Below are 24,622 nucleotides of genomic sequence, written 5' to 3' on the forward strand. Positions count from 1 at the left end.
ATTATTTCCTTCTTCCATTGACTCTCTTCTCCCTTTTTGGACCTATTGTTTGGATATTAAATCCCCAGGATTTGTCTTCTAATTTTATTTTTTCTCTCTTATTTTCCAATTCTTTCTTTTTTAATCCTACTTTCTGGGGGATTCTTCATCTCTATCAGCCAACTTTTCTATTAAAATTTTCATCTCTAATGTGTTTTTTTAAATTCCTAAGATCTCCTTGTGCCCTTAGCATGTCCCTTGTGTAGAGCACCATGTTGTTAAGAGTGGAGAAATGTCAGATATAGGTGATGGGGAGGAAGGCAGCAAATCACACTGCCATGTGTGTACCTATGCAACAATCTTGCATGTTCTTCACATGTACTCCAAAACCTAAAATGCAATTAAAAAAAAAAGAAAAGAAAAGAAAAAGAAAAAAGCAATATCTTATCTCCTCGAGGACTTTGGAAACCACCCAGGGAGGGGAGCTATGTGTGGCTTTGCTGCTTAGATATGAAACCACCTCTGGGGCTCACACATACCTGGATAAGGTGACTAGAGCACCACATCCAAGGGACAAGGGGGAGACACAGACAAAGATAGTGCACAACCCAGAGAGATGCTGTCTCTTCTCACCACGCAGCATGCCTCACATCCACAGCACCGTCTGCCTCGTGAGACCCGCCACCTGGTTTTAGTGGATGACAGTTCCCCACCCTCACTTTCAGCAGCAAGAACAGCTGTCACGTCTTCCCAGGTCGGCCCTGACTCTGGCTGGGCTGATGGCCATGATGGCTGAAACCAGAGAAACCTTCACATTCCCAGATGTCCCAGAGCACCCCTCCCTATGAGGTCTGTGGTTAACCCCTCCTTCTGTTCCACTTATTTGAGCCCCAAACCCCCATCCCATCCAATACAACCTACACCCAAAAGTAGAGAAAGATATGGATAAAGAGAAGGAGGGGTAGAAAAGAGGAGAAGGTAGGAAATATGTTTATTACTTTAGAGGAACGGGAAAGGAGTTGGGAGAGTTCCTACCTAAAGGTGTCTGTGTTCTTGGGTGGATTAGAAGGACTGACATGGCCGAAGGCTGACAGAATGAGGGCATGGAAGGTTCCGGGGAGTATGGTGGAGATGACAAGTGATGAGGTGTCATTGTGAGGGAGGGGTTTTTGGGGAGGAGAGGAATGAAGGTAGGGGATGTATGATAAACTCTAAGTACAGGAAGCAAGGGAGGACTGAACAACATCATGCAGTTGAGAAGCAGATTCAGTAGGATGGGGAGTGGGAGGCAGAACGGTGTGCTAGGCTGAAGAATGTTCTCCCAAAACGCATCCACATCCTCATCCCTGGACCCGATGAATGTCATCTTATTTGGCTAAAGAAGGACTTTGTAGATGTAATGAAAGATCTTGAAATGAGGAGTTTATTTTGGAGGATCCAGCTGGGTCCTAAATGCAATCATAGGTGTCCTTACAGAGAAAGATTTGACACCAGAAGAAGAAAAGGCAAGGTAACCACAGAAGTGGAGATTGGAATGCTGAGGTCCCCAGCAGAGCAAGGCCAGCAGCCACTGGAAGTTGAAAGACACAAGATCTTCTCCTGCCGCCTTCAGAGGGAGTGAGGCACTGGGCCCTCCCAACCCCTGATCTCAGCTCAGCAATGCTGATTCTGGATTTCATGTCTCCAGGACTATGAAAGCCTAGGTTTCTGTCATTTAAGCCACCAAGCCAGTGGTAATTTGTTACATCAACCACAGGAAACCAATACAGCAGGTTAGGATGATAGGGCCACAAAGGAGAGCTCCAGTGTTCCACATCACACAGGAGAGTCACTCTGGGCGAGAATAAAGTACCCCTTGTAGCCTTCTGCTTGCTGAAAGTGGAGTGGAAGTGAAGTGAAATTGAAATAAACATCATAAGCACTTATCTTGCGCTAACAACTGGCTGGGCATCCAAAATGCATTATCTCATTTAAATTTTATAACCACCTCTTAAGATAAGTTTTCTTATCCCATGTTTTTTTTTTTTTTTTTTTTGTAGGCAAGAAGATTAAAATGTAGAGTGATCAGGAACACAATGATCATAGAAATGGAAGTCCCATTCATCTGTCTCCAGAGTGAGGCTTCTGTTCACACCATCAGGTGACTCTGAGGCTTAGATGTTGAATGGGCTCACAGCCTGGGCACCGAAAGGGATGGCAGAAGTTGGAGTGGGGAGGAGAATAATGTCTTTAATAAGTGCTAAGCTCTTCGCCTGAACTTGAGACCCGTGTGTGTGTGTGTGTGTGTGTGTGTGTGTGTGTGTGTGTGTGTGCTTTGAAAGGATGGGAGGGGAGTGTTGAGTCCTTCACCTGAAAGGGTTTCAGAGACAGTGGTCGGGGCAAAACCAGGTCTGTTATGACAAGGAAGTAGGTAGGTCACATTCCAGAAAAGGCTAAGGATGCAGAGAAGTTTCTTGGCTGCAAAACGGGACATCACCGAGGGTACAGTGAAAGCCAGCAGAAAGGGGATCTTAGAGACAGACTCCCATATGCGGCAAAATGGCCGAAGGGTGATGTGGAAATCCTCCCTATAAACACATAGAAATGATTTATATGATAAAAGACAAAAGAAAACTCTTAAAATGCATACACAGCAACAACAAAACACAACCTAATTTAAAAATGGGCTAAGGACTTGAATAGACATTTTCTCCAAAGAATATACACAAATGGCCAATAAGCACGTGAAAAGATACTAGACTAGTCATTAGAGAAATGCAAACTAAAGCCACAGGGAGATACCACTTTATATCCATTAGAATTATTACTATCCCAAAAAAACCCCACGGAAAATAACATGTGTTGGTGAGGACATGGAGAAATTGAAAATTGGAACCCTTGTGCACTCTTGGTGGGAATGTGAAATAGTGCAGCCGCTATGGAAAACAGTATGGCAGTTCTTCAAAAAAATAAAAATAGAATTACTATATGATCCAGCAATTCCATTTCTGGATGGAATTTTCAATCCAAAAGGATTGAAAGCGGGGATTCAAAGAAGTATTTGTATACCATGTTGTAGAACAGCATTATCTGCAATAGCCAGAAAGTTAATGAACCCACGTGCTGATCAACAGAAGAATGAACGTACAAAATGTGGTAGGCATGTATATGAAATGGACCATTATTCAGCCTTAAAAAGGAAAGAAATTCTAACATGTGCTGTAACATGGAGAAGACATTTTGCTGAGTGAAATAAGCCAATCACAAAAGGGCAAATACTGAATGACTAGGTACCAAGAGCACTCAAAAACACAGAGACAGAAAGCCAGGGGCTGGGGGAAGGGAAATAGGGAGTCATCATTTAATGGTACAGAGTTTCAGTTTCGCCAGATGAGGGGAGTTCTGTGGCTCAGTGGTGGTGATGGTTGCACATGAATGCACCTAATGCCACTGAACTGTACATTTACAAATGGGCAGTACTTTTTTTGAGGCAGAGGCTCACTCTGTCACCCAGGCTAAAGTGCAGGGCATGATCACCACTCACTGCACTTCTTGACCTCCCAGGTTCAAGTGATCAACCCACTTCAGCCCCACAAGTAGCTGGGACTACAGGTACGTGCCACCAAGCTGGCTAATTTTTAAATTTTTTTGTAGTGATGGGGTCTTACTATGTTGCCCAGGCTGGTCTCAAACTCCTGGGCTGTCCTCCTCGATCTCCCAAAGTGCTGGTACTACAGGCGTGAGCTACCATGCCTGGCCAAGATGGTACATTTTATGTTATGTGTATCTTAACACGATTTTTGAAAATAAAATTAAATAAGTTAACAAATAATGCATGGATGAGCTTGCAAGGTGGAGAAGAAAGTCCCCAGATGCTGAAGTGAAGAGGAAGCTGAGAGCTGAAAACAGCAGGCTCCACGGCTTATGCGGCTGTGGTCCTGGGGAGATGGTCAGGTCCGGTCATGACCAAAGGCTTGGCTTTTAACACCCATGCAGGGACAAGAAATGAGGCCTCACACCTGGATAAATTGACAGGTTGGAACTGAGTCCCCTACACAAAACCTAGACGCTCTGAGAAAAGCCACATCAATCCAGAAAGACACTAAGGAAGCTCATCTCTGTCCTGGCTCCAGCTGGGAGAAAGAGCAGATCCCTGTGAAAAATCAAACTCCAGCCTTGTTCCTGGCCCAAGTTTAGAGTCCAAATATCTACTATCTGCATCAGAAGGGTACACCCCAAGCCAAGAAATTAACATAAAATTGGTCCTTAGCTCTAGGATTTGCCAAAGCCAAAGCTAATGCAGCCTTACAGAGCTGGAGGATGACCTGAGCATGGAACACACAAAGGAAAGAGGCAGAGGACAGGCAGAGCCCTGAGAAGCCACATCCTGGCTTCTGAGCTGCTTTCTAAAGGCCCTGAGTTTGACAGAAATCCAAACACGTCTCATCTCAGGCGATTTCCCCTTTAATTTTCAAATTGATGTATGTTTTAAGAGAAATGTAATCCATGTGGCTCTGAATCATGTACAACAAACTCCTCCAACAGTCGCTCCATGTTGGGAGCTTGGGGGCTTTTCGTGAACTTGGAACAACTTGGTACAAGATGCTCTTTTCAAAAAGAGAAGAAAAAAACCAGCTTCTGTTTCCAGTGCCTATTTCTCCACCCCAGATCCAAGACTTTCGTCAGATGCTAGGAACCTGCTGTATGAGGGCTGTGCACTCCTCTTCCTCCTCTTCCTTGGTGGTCAAGGGGAACTCATCCAAGCCATGGGAGTGCAGGGCTTGGCTCTGTCAAAGAAGCAGTGTGGTCCGTGAAGCTAGCGCTACCAGGGCTTTCATTTGGTTCTCTGGCACAATGGCTGCATTTGAGGAGGGCTGGCAAACAGGACACCAGTTTCCAAGCCCTGCTTCCTTAGGTGGCCAAAGTGCTCCACCCAAATTCACTATACGGTGGCAAACCTCACTGCAGCTTGCTGGTGGTTCATACTCTCCTGCTAACGAGAGCCTGGCTCCAAGAGACTCCGGGAGAGGCAGGTATTCAGCCAGGATGGGCTGTGCAGTATTTCCCTCCAATCCTTCTCCAGTTCTGCTGGCTGAGAGCACAAGGTCCCAGCTGACCCCGCTGCTTCAGCAGTCCTGCGGTGTACCTCATTTTCAGGAGTCCTACCCAGCCCTGGGGCCGAGAGTCTTGTCACGGATTTACCCACAGAGAATCTGGATAGCTGGGATCACAGATACGTGCCACCATGTCTGACTAATTTTTGTATTTTCAGTAGAGACGGGGTTTCACCATGTTGGCTGGGCTGGTCTTGAACTCCTGACCTCAAGCAATCCTCCTGCCTTGGCCTCCCAAAGTGCTAGAGTAGCAGGCATGAGCCATCACATCCAGCCAGGTGTCTCTTTAAAATGTATCTTCTGTCTTACTTTCACATTCTTGTTCATTTAACTTTTTTTCTTGTTCATTTAACTTTGTGCTGTGGCTGCAAAGGCCAATTAAGATGAAAAGTCAAACCTTTCCACGTAAAACCAATCATGGGAGCTAAAAACCACCTCAGGGCTGGCGAGTTTTCCACATAATTTTCTCCCCTTCAGGGTTGGAGTGGCTCAAAGTAACTTGCTTTTCGAGCATAAGTTTAGGGGCAATCTTCCTCTCAGTAATCTCTCCTAGTGGGCTCTGCTATTCATCCCATTGCTGTTATTAGCAGTCCCACCCGTGTTAAGATTATTGGCAGAGGAAAAGAAGGAAATTTGAAATACTCTTGGAAATTAAAGCACACCAAGTCCAAAGCAGCTTGAGGCAAATGAGTCAACTGGAGCAGGAAGTCCAGCGAGACAAGCCTTTAGGAGAAAGAATTCTGGGCTCGGAGTCCAAAGAAGAGGGGTTGAATTCTGACTCGACCCCTTTGTCTGCCTTACTGCTCTCATCTCTAAATGGGCAACAACTATGCCTGTCTCTTTATAAGGCTGTGATTAAGACTGAAAATGTTCTGGATGCGGTGGCTCATGCCTGAAATCCCAGCACTTTGAGAGGCTGAGATGGGTGGATCACTTGAGCTCAGGAGTCCAAGATCAGCCTGGGCAATGTAGCAGAAACTCCGTCTCAACCAAAAATACAAAAATTAGCTGGGCATGGTGATGAGCGCCTGTAGTCCCAGCTACTTGGAAGGCATGATGCAGCCATATGGAAGATTAGGTGGGAGGACTGGTTGAGCCAGGAGGTAAAGGCTGCAGCGAGCTCAGATAGGGCCATTGCACTGCAGCCTGGGCAGAAGAGTGACACCCTGTCGCAAAGAAATTTAAAAAAAGATTTAAAATGTGTGTGGTTTGTGGGGTGGTCTGTGAGCATTTTCTGTAATGACTGAATGTCAGGACATCATGAGAGCAGTGAGCACGGGGGCAGGAAGGAGGACGGAGCTCCATAATCTGCCAGAGCCCACGCTGTGCTGAGCCCTAATGAACTCCCTGAGGGCTGGCCTATTGAGACAGCAGGGACCTGCACGCTTCCACCACCCCCAAACTTGGAAATAAAAGAAAGTCTTAAGTTTCTTTAAGGGAAATTCCAGACACCGAGCTAGTCCTGAGAAGTAAATGAGCAACGTGCTAAACAAGAAGGGAATAGTAGCCTAAATCAACAGCAAGGATGCTAGAATGGTAGGATACTTGGTTCCCTGTAGAAACTAACCATAACATCTTTTTTTTTTCCTTTTTCTAATTTAATTTAATTTGAAGTTCCAGGGTACATGTGCAGGATGTGCAGGTTTGTTACACAGGTAAACGTGTGCCATGGTGGTTTGCTGTACCTAACAACCCATCACCTAGGTTTTATGCCCCGAATGCATTAGCTGTTTTTCCTGGTGCATTAACTACTTTTCCCTTCCCTCAACACCCTTGACAGGCTCCAGTGTGTGATGTTCCCTTCCCTGTGTCCATGTGTTCTCATTGCTCAGCTCCCACTTATAAGTGAGAACATGTGGTGTTTGGTTTTCTGTTCCTGTCCTAGTTTGCTGAGGATGATGGCTTCCAACTCCATCCAGGTCCCTGCAGAGGACATGATCTCATTCTTTTTACAGCTGCATAATATTTCAGGGTGTATATGTACCCCATTTTCTTTATCCAGTCTATCATTGATGGGCATTTGGTTGATTCCGTGTCTTTGCTATTGTAAATAGTGCTGCAGTGAACATATCCGTGCATGTATCTTTGTAACAGAATGATTTATATTCCTTTGGGTATATACCCTAGTAATGAGATTGCTGGGTCAAATGGTATTTCAGGTTCTAGGTCTTGGAGGAATCACCACACCGTCTTCCACAATGGCCGAACTGATTTACATTCCCATCAACAGTGTAAAAGCATTCCTATCTCTCTGTAGCCTCAGCAGCATCTGTTGTTTCTTGACTTTTTAATAATCTCCGTTATGACTGGCATGAGATGGTGTCTCCTTGCGGTTTTGATTTGCGTTTCTCTAAGGATCAGTGATAAACGTAACATCTTAACATACATCTTTGAGTTCTGCTTCAGAAACCTGGATCTCTGCCCAGTGGATCTACCACCATGTAGACTTCAGATAAGGGGGGACTGAGAACTGGAGTCAGACCATGGATCTTTGTTCTAACTTTTTTTTCCTGAAGGGCCTTGGGAGGGAGCCACACTCATGAACTGGAGCTAACATTCTGTTCTGCTGAGCCCAAATTTTAAAATAAGGCTTCTCTTCCTTATCCAATTGCTAATCAGAAAAATCTTTGAATCTACCTATGGCCTGTAAGCCCCCGCTTCAAGATACCCCACCCTTTTAGGCCCAAACCAATGTGTGACCTCCATGTATTGATTTATGATTTTGACTGTAACTTCTAATTTCCTGAAATTTACCCCTGCCTTTAAAAACCCTTACCCGTGAGCCATTGAGGAGGTCAGATTTTGGGGTTGGCCGCCTGGGCCTCCTTGCTTTGGTCCCTGCAAATAAATGCCTTCCTTTCTTCCCCTGCAAACCTCAGTGTGGATATCTGTTCTTATTGCATAGGCAAGCAGACCCCAGTTCAGTTCAGTTCAGTAACACTCTGAGTGCCCAGGGCATCTTGCTGGTCAGCCAGACTTCCCCGTGATGATGCCTGAGAACTAAGAAAAGACTGAGTGTGTGTCCTTTCAACACCCTTCAATACCCAGAACCTGCCTGAAGCAGCCCATCAGCCCTGGGTTTCTTCAAATGTGGCCCATATGGGTCCCTCCCCTATCTTGGCTCTTGGGTGAATGGCTTAGAGAGTGGGCTGAACTGTTGGAAGCTCCCAGGTGGCATTTTAATGAAGACTGTGATACTTCAGGTGTAACTTTAATGAATCCTAGGAGGCTGGGTATGGTGGCTTACATCTGTAATCCCAGCACTTTGGGAGGCCAAGGCGGGTGGATCTCTTGAGGCCAGGGGTTTGAGACCAGTCTAGACAACACGGTGAAACCCTGTCTTTCTTAAAGATACAGAAGTTAGCAGAGCGTGGTGGAGCATGCCTGTAATCCCAGCTACTCAGGTGGCGGAGGCAGGAGAATCACTTGAACCTGGGAGGTGAAGGTTGCAGTGAGTAAGATCGCACTGTTGCACTCCAGCCTGGGCAAGAGAGTGAGACTCTGTCTCGAAAAAAAAGAAAAAAGAAAACTTTCACTGACTCCTAGGGAAGCCTGCTCACCTATGCTTTGGGCATCTTTCCTCTGGCTTCATAAAAAAATTGTTTATAAGGCCAGGCTCAAATAAAGTTAAACAGTACAGCAGGATCGTGATGGGTTATGAAAATCTCCAGTCTGTGAAACAAGCAGATTCCCCATAGCCCTTGGATCTGTCAGGATAGTGAATGTCCCCCATGAGTTATTTTTTCTATGTATTTTGGTGATTGTCCCCCAGATCAAGCCCCTGGAGGCTGCCGTGTGAGCCCCAGGCTGCAGCAGCAGGGGAATTTGTGTCACCTCTGGGCTTGGAAATCAGCCTGACTTTTGGGAGGGAGCCTAATTGATTCTACCGGCGGCCGCGCTGTGGTGAAGACCCCTGGAAAGAATGATGTTTGGGGCCAGGGTACCAGCGCCCAAGGCATACACACTTCCTTTAATTAACAAGAGCTCGATGCCAACAAACACACCGGCATATGGGAAGTGAAGGCGACTGCAAGCCAAGCCTCTTGACTTCCTCTGGGGGTGCTCTGCCAACTGGGATTATTCGTTGTTCTTGTTTCCTCACAAAAAAGCCCCTATGCTTGGTGAAGGGGCTCCACAGCGGGCGCTGGCAGTCCCCCAGGCTGGCGGCTCTGCCTGAGCCTGTCTTCCTGCCTCTCTGGCAGGGCACACTTCTCTTGAGTAGCTAGTTTGAAGCAGTCAGAAAAGCCAGAGCTCCTTTCCGGGGATTTCCTGGCCAAAAATGGTCATCTTCCGCCTCTTTTTTTTTCTCTCTTTTGGTGTATTTCAGGATGTTGGTTATGTCTATGGATAAACATTATCTTGCTCTCACTCCAGAACTCCCAAAATCACCACCCACCCTCACCCTACAGGGTCTGCAACTGTCTCCTGCACCCATGAGGCTGGCCCAGGCTGAGCGGGGATGTCCGGGCTGACTCACATGCAATGATAGTCTATTTTAAAACATGACACTTTACAAGTGTCTTTTGATTATTGATAATTGCAAACATTGCTTGAGAGAGTAATTCAATAAGCATATATACAAAGTGTCTGTTGGCCAGGCATGGTGGCTCACACCTGCAATCCTAACACTTTGAGAGGCCAAGGCGGGAGGATCACGAGGTCAGGAAATCCAGACCTAACATGGTGAAACCCCATCTCTACTAAAAAATACAAAAATTAGTTGGTCTTGGTGATGCATGCCTGTGGTCCCAGCTACTCAAGAGGCTGAGGCAGAAGAATCCCTTGAACATGGGAGACAGACAGAGGTTACAGTGAGCCAAGATCGCACCACTGCACCCCAGCCTGGCAACAGAGTGAGACTCCATCTCAAAAAAAAAAAAAAAAAAGAGTCTGTGATGTGTCAGGCATGGTACTGGGTACTGAAGACACCAGACACCTGGGGTAGAACCTCTTTCGGGGTTAGGAGGCAGAGGCAGGAACAGAGGGAGCAGGACATGGTAAGGACCATACCAGAGACATGTTGAATGAGCTGCCAGTACAGAGCAGAAGAACTCTTTTGGCTGTGCACAGACCACAGGAAGCAGATGTAGACTTTTTAACTTGTCTTTAATCTGCGTTTTTATGTAGATTCCCAGGCCTTTAAATCTTCCAAATCAGAATCCCAGGGAGGAAGGCCCCTAGGAAGATGTATTTTAACAAATTTCTCACGTAATTCTCATTTATAACAAAATTTGAGAACCACTCTCCAATTAGAGGGTCACTGTACCCGGAAGAGTACACAGAAGTGGTGACACTTGAGGGGTTTGCTTCCTGTGTCTTAAGTAATAGTCTTTATTTGAATTTTTTTTTCCTTTTTTTTTTTTTTCTGAGTTAGAGTCTCGCTCTGTCACCCAGGCTGGAGTGCAGTGGCACGATCTCGGCTCACTGCAACCTCTGACTTCTGGGTTCAAGCAATTCTCCCACCTCAGTAGTTGGGATTACAGGTGCACACCATCACACCTGGCTAATTTTTATATTTTTAGTAGAGACGAGGTTTCACTATGTTGGCCAGACTGGTCTCAAACTCCTGATCTCAAGGGATCTGCCCACCTCAGCCTCCCAAAGTGTTGGGATTACAGGAGTGAGCCACCAAGCCTAGCCTTTATTTAAATTTTGAATTTCCTTAAAATAAATTATTAGAGGATATTCTATAATATATCATATATACAGGGTTAGTTCCTAGTTTTGTGTGGGAAGTAGCTTATAAAATTTGGGTGGGCATTTTTTGATATTCATTTATTACTATTACTAATTGTGGTAAAATATACATAACAAAACTTACCATATTAACCATTTATAAGTATTCTGCCCAATGGCCTTAAGTACGTTCATAGTGTTATACAACTATCACCACTACCCGTCCACAGGACTCTTTTATCTTGCAAAACTGAAACTCCATTCCATTAAACAGTAACTCCTTATTTATCCCTTGCACCAGCTCCTGGCAACCACCATTCTACTTTCTGTCTCTGTTAATTTGACTACTCTAGTCTGTCATATAAGTAGACTCATACAATATTTGTCTTTTTTGCAATTGACTTACTTCACTTAGCATAACGTCCTCCAGGTTCATCCATGTTGTAACATGTCAGAATTTTTTTTTAAGAGGTTCTTACTCTGTCACCCCCCAGGCTGGAATGCAGTGGTGTGATCATAGCTCACTGCAATGTTGAACTCTTGTGCTCAAGGGATCCTCCCACCTTAGCCTCAGAAAGCACTGGGTTTACAAGTGTGAGCCACTGCACCCAGACAGAATTTTTTTTCTCTTTAAGGGTCAGTAATATTTTATTGTTTGTATATAACACATTTTGCTTGTCCATTTATCTGTTGATGGATGACTGGATCGCTTTCACCTTTTGACTATGGCGAATAATGCTGCTGTGAACATGGGTCTACAAATATATCTTCAAGCCCCTGCTTTCAATTCTTTTAGATAAAGACAGAAGTGGAATTGCTGACCATATGATAATTCTATTTTTAATTATTATTTTAGTAATTGCCACATTTTTCCACAGTGGCTGCACCATTTTACGTTCCCACCAACAGAGCACAGGAGCTCGAGCTCCTCCACATCTTCACCAGCACTTGTTATTTTCTTTCTTCCTTTTTTCCTTCCTTCCTTCCTTCCTTTCTCTTTCTTTATCCCTTCCTTCCTTCCCTCCTCCCCTCTCCTTCCCTCCCTCCTTCCTTCCTTTCTTTTTTTTCTTCCTTTCTTCCTTCTTTTGTTCCTTTCTCCCCTTTCCCTCCTTCCTTCCTTCCTTCCTTCCTTCCTTTCTTCCTTCCTTCCTTGAGCCTTCCTGATAGGTGTGAAGTGCTATCTCATTGTTTTGATTTTCATTTCCCTATTACTTAGTCATGTTGAGCATCTTCTCATGTACTTACGGGCCATTTGTATTTCTTCTTTGGGATGACACTTGAGTTTTGAAAGATAAATAGGACCTTTTTCATTTGGTTGGGTTTTTTTTTTGGGGGGGCGGGGGGGACAGGGTCTTGCTCTGCCACCCAGACTGGAGTGGCATGGCATGACCACAGCTTATTGTAGCCTCTGCCTCCCAGGCTCAAGTGATCCTCCAACCTCAACCCCCCAAATAGCTGGGACTAGAGGAGCATGCCACCACACCCAGCTAATTTGATTCATTTTTTTGTAAAGATGAGGTCTCACTATGTTGCCCAGGCTGGTCTCAAACTCCTGCACTCAAGTGATCCTCCTGCCTCAGGCTCCCAAAGTGCTGGTATTACTCAAAGCTTGAGCCACATGCCTGACTAAGGACTTTTAAGGGGAGAGATGGGGAAGGTGATATCAAGCAGAAGGAATAAAGTGACAAACATCTTACAGGTAGGAAAGAGTGTGTTGCGAGACTGGAGCATTTCCAGGGAGGAGGCGCAGATGGAAGTCAGGCTGGGACGTCTCTTATGTGTCATGGAGTGGACACTGGTTGATTCTTTGACCACCCACCTATTCACCACCAAATGGCATCTACAGGTTAGGCACTTGTCACAGGTCAGACCAGACTAAGAATGCCAGATTCTCTCTCCTGGAGCTTTGAAGATAGAGTTAAACAAAGCAAGACACGTACACAAAAAAGTTTAGCAAGCACTCCTTCCAGCACAGGGCCTTCTCAAAATCTCTCTAATTCACTCCCTTTTCCTTAAGTGGGGTACAATTGGTTTTTGTTATTTGCAACCAGAAAGCATCAACTGACATGAATACGAAGGGAAGCACAGTGGGCAATGGAGTCCTTCATGCTTATCATGTGTCAAGAACTTGCATACATTCATTTAATTTCTTTTCTTTGTGCCTTCTACTATTTTGCAGACATAATATTTAATTGTCTTAGGTGGGTCTGTGTCTTTCCAAATAAATCATTTTCTCTGTTCTTGGTCTTGGGGTTTCTAGAATCAGAGGAGAGAGACACTACTTACTTGAGGCATTGACAATTGCTTTTGCCTGGCTAATGACTGAGAAAGGATGTAGAAGTCTTCTTTGTTGAGAGCTTCAGTGCAGTGGAGGAATATCTAAAAGTGACCTGCAGGTGTGGACTCACCATATTTCTATCAAGTAATGAGGACATGAAGAATGTGTTCAGAAGCGTTGCAAGAAAGAGAGGGATTGACAGGTCTGACAATACCTGAAAGAATAAGCTTACTTTTTCAAAAGGATTTTGGTAAACCTACAAGAAAAGGAATAAAACATGGCAACAGAAAAAAAAAAAAGAGTTCACTAGAAGCAGAAAGAAAACACTATTTTATAAAGCGAAGACCAATCACCTGAGGACAGAATTGAAGAATGACTGTCATGCCTGATGTGGATGAAAAGAGAGAGGTCAGAGTATCTAAGAAGTTGTTCAGTAACTGCTGCTGAAAACACACATACCCGGTAACAATAATGTCATTACTATTAAGAAAGAGGATCATCTAATACATACACTCTCTCTAACACCACTACCACATATAAGAGATCTTCATATGTTTATAAAAAATATATATACACTCACTCAACCATTATTCAAGGCACACCTACTATGCGCCAGTCTCGATAGCAGGCAAACACTATTATTTCATTTTACAGAAGAGATCACTGAGGCTTAGAGAACTTAATAAGTGGTGGAACTGGAACTCAAGCCAGGATCTTTATACCATGTGGGTAAAGCCTATTGTGATTTTTCAGTAATGTAAGTAGAAGAACTCTGTCCACCATGCTGAATTTTTTTGAGCAACGGTATTACCTTATCAGATCTTTGCCTTAGAATGATAACTCTGATCCCCAGGTATAAAGCAACGGTGATAAGCCAGGCAAAACATGATAAAAGCCCAAACTAAAGCAATTGCAGTGGGGATGGAGGGTAGGAGAAGGGTTGGAAAAATAGAAAGTTCTCTACACGACTCAATGACAGAATAAGGAGATGGAGATTTGTGAGGGCTTCAAAACAATTCCCTCCCATGGCTTTAAAACAGCTAAGTGGTGGTCTTGCCTCCACCAAAACAGAGAATACTGGGAGGAGGAGCCAACTGTGCTCCCATGAAGGCAGAGTGTCCACGACGCAGGACCACGGATCTCCTCTTCCCAGCAGTCCACTAGCGTTTTCTGGCCTGGTTATCTGCCATCCTCTCAGAGTGTCACACAGCCCAATCACTTTGATAATATCACTGGTTCTCAACGTTGGCCAAAAGAAAACTGTGTGTTCAGCAAGTGCTTCACCAACGGCAGGATTTCACCATAATGTCTGTGGGCAGCTTCACAATTTCTGATTCAGACCATTCTTGCAACTGCAAAAGCCACTGAAAAGTCTCTGAATGAACATCTCATATTTTGATGTTCACTACTGCGGGGAATGTAGAGATGCCATTCAATCCTTGGCAGATTTTTTTTTCCAGCTTGTGGTTTTCACAAACCACATAGAAGACTACACATCCTGTCCAATCAGCAGGCTGAAGACTCATGCTTGTACGGTACACAGTGGTGCTGTATGATGTACCCACCGTGAGGAAAGTCTCTGATTACTCCTGAAAATCCAGTGTGACAGCAGAGGCTGCTCTGATTTCTGAGAGAAGTTTGACAGTCCTGAATTTGAAAGAGCTGGTATGAATTTGATCTGGGTTGAAGAGTGTTGGAATCAGGTGTCCTCATTCTACTGAACCTGAAGAAGACAAAGCACTGCCTGAGCTGCAGACCGGAGTATAGAATTGGGGCTAGCCCAGTAAAGAAGAGTGCTCAGTGACAGCAGCTTGAAACAACAAATGTATAATGTATATTACTTCACATAGTTCCTACGGGTCAGGAGCCCAGGAGCAGCTTAGCTGGGTGGTTCCAATTCGAGGTTTCTCATGAGGTCGCTGTCAAGCTGCAGTCATCTGATGGCTTGACTGGGACTGAAGGATCCAATTCTAGGCTCACTCACATGGCTGTAGGTAGAAATCTCAGTTCCATGCCATGTGGGCTTCTCCATATAGCTTCTTTCCGTTGGGCTACACAGAGCATCTGGCTTTGCTCTGTGCAGGAGAGAAAGACAGAGAGGCACAGAGACAAAGACAGACTCAGATCTCTGTGGAAGCCACAGTATCTTTTATAACCTAATCTCAGAAGTGGCCTAACAATATTTCTGCCATATTCTAATTGGTCATATAGACCATCCCTGGCACAATGTGAGAAAGAATCACACAAAAGTGTGAATGCCAGGAGGCAGAGATCCCCAGAGTCATCTTGGAGAATGGCTACCATGCTGTGAAAGTTTTGGTGAGCACTCCATTCTGTAGAGCATCTGGTAAACAGCCCAGAAGAAAAAGACAATTCAACCTATGAGGCTTACATTTAGTTTTGTTTGTTTGTTTGTTTGTTCCAACTTTATCACAGTATAGGAAACTTTGCATAGTTTATGTTGCCTGCATTTTGATCTCCAGTTGACCCAGCATTTCCAGCCCACTCCATTCATGAACCTTTTGTGTATAGTGCCAGTCCTCTAAATGCAACTTCAACTGCACTTAGAACCAATGCTATATATAGTTCAGCACTTTATCACTTTCTAATTGTTCTGCATGTACTTATACGGCTCCCCCAACTAGACTGTAGGCTCTTTATGAGAAGGGACCATATGTCTTCTTTTAATTTGTAAGGGACCACAGCAGCAAACCCTCTGCTAGACACATGGTGGTTGTTTAATCAAGAGTTATTCACTGACTGATTGACTTTGAGGTCCTCCTTAAATCCTCCTTTATATGGTTTTGGAATTTGAGGAGTCAGCAAGAAAAAAACTTGGTCAGATGAATCACCACTCAAGTCCAAAGCAAAACTCCATAGGCAGCTGCTGATCCCAGCTGGGGGAAAAAGGCTGGCTCTTAGGCTGAGGCTCAGAGGCTACCTGCTGCATTTAGCTGGGGCTAATGATGCAGCCTTTCTTGCACTGAGCTGCCCACTAACTCATGAGGCTGTTGGAAGCCTTGTTCCTGTACACCCTGGGCTGGTTGTGTGCATTCGGCCAAGTGAACACTAACGCTTCAAGAGGAAATAGTTCCCAACATGCTGAAATTTCTTTTAAATCTCTCCAGCATTTGTAAAATGGTTCTGACATGGAAAGCAAGTTTGCTCTGCAGAGCAGAAGTGTCACTGGTTTGCACAATGTCATACACACCAGTAAGTCATAGGGTTCTGATTCTCATCTGCTCCTTAGTACCAAATCATACAACCATCAGTGATTTGTGATTCAACCCAGTGCTGGTGACACAGACAGGGGTGCCAATCAACTGCACTCTGCAATTGCTAAGTGGGAATATAAATTTCTCAGATTGGAATACCACTGAGGGCAAGCCGGCCCCGCTCTACCTCTGCCTGCTTTTCACTTGGCTTGGATCTACCCAGGTTAATGTGTCCCTGCTGGATGTTTGACTATTGAAAACGACCTTTGGAAACCTGTGCCTTTTGTTCTTTCAGTGAATTTGCCTTCATTCCTGTGTTGTCTGCACAGTGGTTTTGCATTCGTGGCAACTCCAGGGAGAAAGCCTGTGAAAAATGCTTTGTTATATTACATTGCCCCCTGGCTCCAATGAATTTCTCTGTAAATCACGCTATTGTTAAAGTGTCCTAGGGAAACTAAACTGCTTTCTGGGTCTCAGAGAGCACAAGGATATTAATCAGAGGCAACCATTGCAGAAAAAAAAATTAAAAAAAGAAAATAATAAAAACACAGTTTTTAAGGTGTGGAGCTTGGAAAAGAGCATACACTGGGAGTAAGGCCAAACCAGAATATTTTGCTCTTTCATAAATACTCTGATACAGGAATGCATTATCTCTGAACACTTTAAACCCATTTAGTTTTATAGCAAAACAATATTGTACACCTGCTGCATCTTAATGATCTAGCTCAAGCAGCTCAAGCAGAGTGAGAATGGGGGAAGGGGTCGGGGGAGGTGGAATCTATAAATCAGGAAGAACCTTTAATCAGATTCAGCTGGGACCTGCAGGGATCACTAAGAGGATGACAGCTACAAGCACCCCACAAATATTCCTGAGAGTGCTTGTCCTTGACTGTAGCCCAAGAGGCCAGACGCCTAGCTCTGTGAGTCCTAGGCTCTAAGCACCAACGTTAAGGAGGGGAAGCAGCAACAACAGCACTCATTTCTCACATTACTGCTCAGGACGACTCGTCAGCAGGCCCACAACGTTTGCTGAGAGCCCTAAACCACTCTGCACGAGGTATGATGAAAAAACACAAGCAAAAGAATGAACAAATGCTGGAACTTTAGTCAACAGAATGTGGCTCAAAAGAAGTTGAAGAGTTGGGCTTGTGCTTCTTTTTGTGGCTCAGATTTCTTGTCACAGGGTTTGGTTTCTAATGAAACCTGGCTTAACTGGACAGCTTGTGCCTCCCAATGACTTTTCATCTAATGATATGTGACAAGCACCAAAAAAGTACTGGCCCTGAACATATATTAGAGACCAAATTGTCTAGATCCCAGACCTCCAAAACAAAATTTTGCAAGTGGGGAGAGGGGTGTCTTTCCACTAATTAATTGCAAACAAAACAATGCAACAAAGGTCAACCTCTTCATATCCCTTCTACTTCTTCACCCTCCCTCTTCTTCACTACACACACACACACACACACACACACACACACACACACACACAAATAAAGGTCACTTGAAATACCACCAGCCTTAATATTTCGGGATATAGTGATTATGATTAAGTGAGCGGACTCTTGGGTCAGAGAGCCTTAGCATGAGTCATGGCTCTATGGCTCCATGTGCCCCTGGGCAATTAACATTAATTCTTTAGACTTTAGTTTCTTCATCTGTAAAATGGAAATAATAGCATTGACCTCACATAGTTGTTATGAAAATGAACTAAAGTAATCTACATAAGAGGCTCAGAACATAACTGGGCAAGTCGTAGGTGCTCAGGGCAAGTCGTAGGTGCTCGATAATGTCACTATGACAATCAGCATTATAATATAGATTAATACATATATCCTTGCCATTTTAATTATGAATACATATGTTTACATATACTGTTTTTTTAAAGTACGCCCTATTTTACATATGGTTTTTGTAATTGTTTTTAAACTTACAATGTATTACGAACATTTTTATACATCGTTAATCTCTGAGAACATCATTTTTAATGCTGCAGAATATGCCATTACATAAATGTACTCTGGTGTATTTAACCAATCTCCTATTGTTAGACCATTAGGTTGTTTCCAGTACTTGATAGTATAAATACCCTCCAAGGAACCGCTTTGTAGAGGTTTCTTGTGCACATCATTAGTTGTTGCCTTAGAATGAATTCCCAGAACTAGAACCACTGAATCAAAAGAAATGCAATTAAAATATTCTAAAATGAATAAGTACATTACAGAAAATAGGGAAAAGGAAAAATACAATTCCGCTACACTAATACACACTAATATAATTTGGCAGGTTAGAATTTTTAATGGCTTCATTTTTCCTTAGAAGAGATAGAAGCTTCAAGTAAAAGATGAACAGATGTTTATTATTTCTGCTTCCTTCTGAAACCCACTAAAATGATAAGAAAGAACTAAAAACAAACAAACAAACAAACAAACCATAAGCTCACAATGTTAAAAAGAATGAAATAGGAGATGTCAACAGCCAAAAGATGTGAACATTTTGAGAGCTAAAAAGCAGATCAGATGAGCAATAACTGACTGTGGATCAGAGAAAACTGAAATTCATGCCATGACTAAAACTCCACACTGACTTAAATGAAGCATCTGGCTTCTTCTGATCCCCTCTGCAGCCCTAAAAGAAGACAGACACTTTACCTTCTGGAGAGGCTGAGTCAGACTGTTCTGATTAATGAAAAAGATGTGGGGCGGGGCACGGTTGCTCATGCCTGTAATCCCAGCACTTTGGGAGGCTGAAGTGGGCAGATCATGAGGTTAAGAGATCAAGACCATCCTGGCCAACATGGTGAAACTCCATCTCTACTAAAAATACAAAAATTAGCTGGGCGTGGTGGTGTATGCCTGTAATTCCAGCTACTCAGGAAGCTGAGGCAGGAAAATCACTTGAAACTCGGAGGCAGAGGTTGCAGTGAGCCAAGATCATGCCACTGCACTCCAGACTGGCGACAAGGCAAGACTCTGTCTAAAAAACAAACAAACAAACAAACAAAAAGATGTATTTAAGTGAAAGTTGACATACTTGCTGAAAAATAAGACTCCCAGCCCCTTCCTTAGCTCGAATCTCAGCATGCTGGCAGCCAGGCTCACACACCCTTTCCCCTTTCCCACCCCTCTCTCTGAGGGAAATTGGGGGATTCTTCTGAGAGCAACTGATGGGTCCAAGAGAAAAAACTATGGAGTTTCCCCTAAGGAAATAGCCCCACATAAGCTACAGTAAAGTCCAACAACTGGCAAGTCTCCCCACTCCACATGGAAAAGGATCACGAGACATTTGAGAAAAGCTCCAAATATGAAGAAACCCACCTAACTGAAAAGAAAAGCTCAGAAAAAAAAAACAGGGCAGAAAGCAGAATAAAAAATACTGCATCTATGAAATGGTAACAGGAGCCTATAAAGAAAGAAAGAAAACAAAACAATGCTCTGAATAGGTAAATATTTGTGGGGGGAAAAAAATCAACTTTTCTTTTGAAGGATAGTTGAGGAAATCTCCCAGAAGAGTAGAAAAAAAGCCAAAGTGATAGAATAAGGGATACAGATAAAGGATATAGTTAGATGTAAAGGATAAGAAAACTTGAGACAGATATTCCAGAAAGAGAGAACCACGAAAACAGACAGGAGGAAATCATTAAAGAATCCATACTGGGTCTGAACTGAAGAAGACTGGTGCACAACACAGTGAATGAGAAAAAATATACCCAAGAATCCTCACTGTCTAATTTCATAGCACCAGGAGTAAAAAGGTCATAGAAGATTCTAAAAAGAAATTTCAAAATAAAAATACAAGTCACTTATAAAAGATTGAGAATCAGAATGGCAACTGAAGATAATGGAGAAATTCTGGGGGAAATGATTTTAACCCAGAATTCTATACCCAAACAAATATCACTCAAGTGTACCAATATAATAAACAGTTTCAGACATTCAAAGTCTCAAAAAAAATTTATCTTCTTTCTCAAAAAACTATTGGTGGATGTGCTTCCTAAAATACAGGAGTAAAAAAAGGAGAAAAAGACATGGTGATGGGAAAGCTGACTGCTTTAATTTAGAAAACCAAAAATAATTGAGTAGCTAATGAAAATATAAACTTACTTTTTTTCCTGACAAAACCGCCCAAGGTAAATATTTCAGGTCAGCAGGATAATTGTTTCCTTTGGTCATTTAGGGATTGTGGTTCCTTCTGCATATCTTGTTTTTCTGCCATGTCTTAGTGGCAGTGGTTCTCAAAAATGTGATCCTCAGGTAAGTATCATCAGCATCACTTGAGAAAGTGCTAGAAATGCGAACTCTCATTTCCCAACACCAGATCTAATGAATCGGAAATTCTGGGCATAGAGGCCAGAAATCTGTGTTTTAACAAGGCTTCCAGGTGATTCTTATGCTAGCTAAAGTTTGAAGATGACTATCCTAGGGCATTATCCTTTTCTCTATGATGAAAGTTTGATTGCAGGTGCTTGCATTTTCCAGTTCGCCAGAGGGGAAAAGTGTGGAGGTTTTTACAGACCCGTCCAGAAAGTAATATACATTGCTTCTACTAGCATTTATTTGGCAAAAATCTAGTCATGTGGCAACCCCTAGCTTTAAGCGCGAGTTGGGAAGCACAGTGTTTAGTTGGGCAACCTCAGATTAGCTACATTTCTATTATGATGGAAGAAAGAAAGAAAGGATTTGGGAGGATAACCAGCAGTTTCCACCTTGTGTATATAGTCCAGGCAACAGGACTCCAACACAGGAGACCAACAAAGATAAATCCCAGACAATTTTGAAGGGAACCCTAGAATGCCTATTCACAGGGCTACAGCTGTGAATGAGGCCACAGAACAGAGTTCAGACGGGAACAGAACAGCCAAAAAGTTCTAGGAAGGATGGCCGATGAAAATAATGAAACCAAGAGCATACCTGTATTTGAATGTATTGACAGGAGATTTTATATTGACAGGAGATGAATTAATAATAAGTACATAGAAAACTAAACAGAAAACTATTATTTCCAGGGAAAACAAAAGGCTGAATGAGAAAGGAAACATAATTATAGGATTCTATGTGGCTTACCTGGGAATATTTACATAGTCATAAAATAAATATTTAATGTTGATTTTACCAAAAATCGTGGCATAACTATATTGGGAGGATGAGCAGAGGTAAAGTGTGTGCAGGCCAGTTTAATGATGATAATAAGTAATGTTTATATAGTGCTTACTGTACGCTGGACATTATTCTAAGCCCATTATATATTCAACATTTAATCTTCATAATCACTCTGAGGTAGATACTATTATTGTTACAAGAAAGGGGTCCTGATCCATACTCCAAGAAAGGGTTCTTGGATCTCACTCAAGAAAGAATTCAGGATGAGTCCGTAAAGTGAAAGCAAATTTATTGAGAAAGTAAAGAAATAACAGAATGGCTACTCCATAGACAGAGCAGCCTCGGCTGCTGGTTGCCCATTTTTATGGTTGTTTCTTGATGATATGCTAAACAAGGAGTGGATGATTCATGCCTCCCCTTTTTAGACCATATAGGGTAACTTCCTGACATTGCCATGGCATTTGTACACTGTCATGGTGTTGGTGGGAGTGTAGCAGTGAGGACAACCAGAGGTCACTCTCGTCACCATCTTGGTTTTGGCGGGTTAGAGCCAACTTCTGTACTGCAACTGGTTTTATCAGCAAGGTATTTATGACCTGTATTTTGTGCTGCCCTCTTATCTCATCTTGTGACTTAGAAGGCCTTAGCCAACTGGAAATGTAGCCCAGTAGATGTCAGCCTCATTTTAGGCTTGAGGTGGTTCAAACACCTCTGACATTATCATCCATTTTACACAAGAGGAAACTGAGGCCCATAGCAGTCAAGCAACTTGTACAAACTCACACAATTAGTTAAGTATTGGACCTGGGATTTAAATCAAATAATCTCTCTCCAGAGTCCATGCTCTCTTCTAGTATGGTATATAGTCACACTTTCCATGATAGGAAGTCAAAAGACAATTCCTAAAATCAGTAAACCAAGTAAAACTGGATAAGCATGATTCATAAATAAGAACAGAAATACCAAGAAGAAACAGAAAAAGAGTTGAAAGTAATTGTTTCTGGCTCAGGAGGTAACTGGGATTGGTCAAGGGATTACTGCTTTGCTTGTTGTTACAGTCTGGTAGTCGTGTTTGGCTTTTAAATATCGCTTCAGTCAAAATTAACTTTTTATCCTTTAGTGGTTGGTGCTTCGTAAAAATAAATACAATTAATTTTTTTAACAAAAGATGTCAAAAAGAATGCCCGTGGCTAGCTAACTTAGAGAACGGACAGGAAGCAACCCAGAAGAGAAGATTCAAAAGCCCCTAATGCTTCAAGTATGCAAGGTAACCAACAGGGAAAATTACAGAGAGAGGGAGAGAGACTAGAGAGAGAAATTTCCACAGAGAAGAAGAAACAAAAGGATGATGTTTCTGGAGGAATGACAAGCAGATTTAAGGGAGCCAGAGAGAATGAGAAGGGATGAGCTTGAACAAGACAGGGCGGAGACACTTTGAACCTTTGTCCTTGGCTGTAGACCCAGACGGGAGCAACTACTTCATGGAAATTCTGTGGGCAGAATTCAGAGAAGTCACTGAATTAGCACTCTGGTGGCTTTATGCAGATTGGTTTTGATTTGGGCCTCTAACATGAGACTTCTTCCTTGGTGACCAAATCAGCTGAAAGAAACAGCTCTGGCCTTAAAACAAGATAGAAGGAACGATGACCTGCAAAGCCATGACGTGACTGATCCAAACACTAGTTATGTGTCAACTCAGGCCAAAGCAAAGCAAATAATGAAATGCGTCTATCTACTAGGTAGCTTTTGAGCAAGTCGGTTCATTTCCCTGAGCCTTGGTCTTCTCTTTGCCAACAATGTTATAAAGACAGCATGTGTATAGCACATCATACTTTTCAAAGCCGTTTTTCATTTTCCATTTCCCTGAAGAGGATGGCATCAAATTATACAGCCAGTTAACAGTGGAACCTGAATTCTAGTTCTAGATCTAATTCACTTCTCTTTGTAAACTTTGCTTAATTGTCAGAGAACTCTATGAAGTAAAAAGAAATAGACATGTATTCCAGTTTACAGAGAAAGAACCAAGATATAGCCCACATCTTTCGGCTCATTTGGAACCAAGGCCCACACCTAAGTCTCTTGGTGCTGAATTAGGGGCCTTTTCCGATATCGGCATGTGTTGTGAGTAAATGAGACTTCGTGGGTAGGCAGAAGGGCAGCTCATAAACACGTTAGTGGCCGCTCCTGCCGGCTGCCGTGGACACTCGGGCCTGGGTGTGGCCACCATCCTTCCCTGAGTCCAGGTTTCACACGCTGTGTCCAGGTTCCAGAACCTCCATGTGTCTGATTTGTTTATTTAGAAAATCCCAGCTCGGAGGCTAATGATAGCTAAGGTTTACTCTTGTACCCGCCCTGTAGGGGTCCTGCAGGTGGATGCGGGAGTCGGGGCGAGGCAGGCAGGAGGAGGCCCGGCTGAGGGAACGCGCCCCTGCTCCTCGAGTCCCGCACTCTCCTGGTCGCCGCCGTCCCGGCGCCTGCTCCGAGCCCCGGGTCTGGGGCGTGCGCGGGGACGAGGCTCGGGGCCCAGCTCGTCTCACTTCGGATGTTTTTAAACTCGCACGATTTTCCCTCGAACACAGCCCTGCAGCTCCTCGTCTGCCCTCCCGGCCACCCCGTGGCCGCGCCACTAGGAGAGGGCGCCCGGGGCTCAGCCGCGCGGGAGCCGGGACCCAGGGCGGCCAACACGGCCCCGCGCCCCGTCCCAGGCCGGCCTCGCCGCGTCGCCCCGCGAAGGCCCCGGCGGTCACCGCCCCAGCGCCTTGTAACCGGGAACGCTGACGAGCGAATACAGCGGGAAAGCCGCCATTGGTTCTGGGGCTGGCGGCCGGCATCGAAGCCAGATGTGCGCGAGGCTGACGTTGACACGGCACATCTGGCGGGGGTTTTGGTTTCCACCGCGGAGTTTACCACATCCACCCCAGTCAGCGAGGAGACAGGAGGCGGACATCTGGAAGTCATTGCAGCTGTCACGCTTCAAGCGGATCCCGTACCACAGAGAAGAGAATTCAATACGTAAGGGAGCAAAATCGTCCAGCTCGTCTTGTCGGCCCAGAGTTCAGACACATGCAAGAACATGGCAACCGCGTTACGGCGCCCTCCGTCCCTCTGGAGTGCCCGCGGCCACCCGAGCCCGAGGGTCCTTCGCTCACCCCAGGCGTCTCGGTTGTCTCCATGGAAAGACTGGCTGCAAGGCCGCGTTCTTTTGATTTCAGTTTGCTGAAGTTTGAAACTAAACCTTGCTTAGGCTCTCATCCCATTTCCATTCATACCCTCTTCCTTCTC

This window comes from Saimiri boliviensis, chromosome 13 (assembly GCF_048565385.1).
Source record: "Saimiri boliviensis isolate mSaiBol1 chromosome 13, mSaiBol1.pri, whole genome shotgun sequence".
Lineage (NCBI taxonomy): Eukaryota > Metazoa > Chordata > Mammalia > Primates > Cebidae > Saimiri > Saimiri boliviensis.